We start from the raw sequence: 2,152 nt of genomic DNA, 5'->3' as shown, positions 1-2,152 counted from the left end.
TAAATACTCAAGGTCACACAACCAGTAAGACTACAGATCAAAATCACTAGATAAGTTCAAGGCTCTTTACCTTTTACCAATGATCTATTTGAGAAATAAATTAATCTATAATCCTGTAGGCTGCCTTTATACAATATCTGAGTTATTTCCTTATAGGAAAATATTAGGTCATCGGGAAAGTCATGGCATACTTTTCTAAGTTTTTCTTTGCAAAAATTCATGTCATGACTTTCCCAATGACCCAACAGTACTCATAAAACAAACAGGACTTCCTCTATGGGAAGTGGGCCTCAAAATGAAGTATATCTCCTAAAAGGCTGAGCAAAATGGCAAGCTGGCTGTTGAAAATACAGTCCTCACCAAGTAGGCTTGCTGGACACCAGAACTTGCTGGGCATCTGCTATTTATTTCAAGTTTACCAGGATTTCTCCCATCTAAGGATTTCTTCATTCATTAGCCTTAAAAAAAAAAAAAAAAACTTTTTTCTCTCTGGATTGGGTATTTGTAATGTTAAAATAAGGCTGAACTCCTGATTCCATGTTCTAGCAGTTGATGTCACCACTAATACAAAATTGTTTTGTTTCCAGTCTGAAATAAATTTATGCTCTTATCAAAAACAAGTTCTTTATTTGAACAAATTCCAACTGATTCCTATTGTTTAATAATTACTAACCTATATATGTAATCTACATATTCATTGCCAATAAACACACATACCATGGCAGATGTTAAAAAGTAAGAGGGATCAGGTCATACCTTGAGCAAGCCTCTCTGGCAGTTCATCTTATTCAACTATTACTCTAGTAATTAAAAATCATTGCTTTGGTATGTGATTCCTAAAGTCTTGACAGTCTTGGGTGAGAAAGAAGTCTCCTCAGATCCTCACCTACAAAGATAAGTAAATTAAAATTAAAATCAAACGAAAGTAAGCCCCAAATTAATGTACACAGATGTCTGGTTTGGAAGAAATAATTTGGTATATGAATGAAAAATCATCACATCTAAGAATTAATTCTACAAAGACAGGTCAACGAGTCTCCTGTAGAAAACTCTACCACTGTCCCAGCTAAAACTGTCTGAGGAATTTTCTCTAGCAATCAATTAGTTTTGTTTTGTTTTGAAGTATCTTAGCTGTACATCATAATTGCATGTGGATCCCAGATCCTCAAGTTCAGATTCCGGGTGATTCCAATGTACCGCCAAGTTTTTAATTATCTAAGAGCAAACAAATGTTTAAGCCTCAAAGAGCATGTACAGCAGAGTAGCCAACGGGAAATTAAATTCCCTAAATACCATGAGCTGCCAGAGATGTCGAACTGCTCTCCATCTCGCCCAGTGTGGGCCTGCCTCACTAGGAATGTAGTGTCCTTATGAGGCAAAAGTTGTGCCATTTTCTTCCACGATCAACCTGAGCCCAACGCAGTGAACACAGGAGGTCTCAAGAGGCCCTCAGATCGCTGCACTCTTGGCCTTTGGCAGCTGCAGCAGAAAAGGGAGATTGTGGGTATTGTCTCCGCGTTCTAGTGCTGCAATCGAAATCAGGTCTCTGGGCCTCTTGGTCCCTGTGGGAATCAATGCACACTTACTGGGAAATCGGAGACCAGCCCTAGAGACCAGTGCTGCTTTAGGAAGGTGGGTTTCTCTCTGGACTTTCTACCATTGAGCGAACAAGACCCCAAAACATGGGATTCAAGAGAATTGTCGCGAATTCTGGGGCGCGAGCAAAGGGTAGCATGTGGACATCCAAGGATGACCGCGGGCTGGGGAAGGGCTTCCTGGAGGGATAGCTCTGGGCTGTGTAAACCCTCTTCCGGGCAAGCCCAAGGTGTGAGTCACTGGGGAGGTCGGTGGGAGGAAGGGGCGGCCTGACTCATAACCCCGGGGGAGGTCGGAGGGTCTGACAGATCGAGGGGTCGTCCTCTAGAGGACGGAGTGGAAAGTTGAGTGGAAAGAGGGTTTCAAAGGGGCTTCCTTCCAGGAGATGGGGGTCTAGCATCCTTAGGGGCCAAAGGACCGAGCGGGAAAAGCTGAAGACTACCGAAGAGGAGGCCCGCCAGTCCGAGGCGCCGAAATCTCCCGCGCTCTGGAGCTGGCCCCTCCTCCTCAGACGGGCCTCACGCCCCTCTCCTCAACCAGGCCCGCCGTCCGCTCC

The 2,152-nt window shown here is 44.0% G+C and overlaps 1 long non-coding RNA gene across 1 annotated transcript; it reads right to left on the bottom strand.

The window, feature by feature from the left end:
- Positions 1–323: 323 nt before the first annotated feature.
- On the bottom strand, positions 324–1,593 carry LOC106736202 (uncharacterized). The gene is made up of 3 exons (XR_001371292.2): positions 1,294–1,593; positions 757–886; positions 324–458 (listed from the first exon to the last, which is right to left on the bottom strand). It is a non-coding gene; the product is annotated as an uncharacterized LOC106736202 (long non-coding RNA).
- Between the last annotated feature and the right edge of the window lie 559 nt (positions 1,594–2,152).

The sequence above is a fragment of the Tupaia chinensis genome, unplaced genomic scaffold, assembly GCF_000334495.1.
Source record: "Tupaia chinensis unplaced genomic scaffold, TupChi_1.0 Scaffold000057_1, whole genome shotgun sequence".
NCBI classification, from domain to species: domain Eukaryota; kingdom Metazoa; phylum Chordata; class Mammalia; order Scandentia; family Tupaiidae; genus Tupaia; species Tupaia belangeri.
Note: the sequence above shows the minus strand (reverse complement) of the source record. Positions and strands in the feature narration are given on the sequence as shown.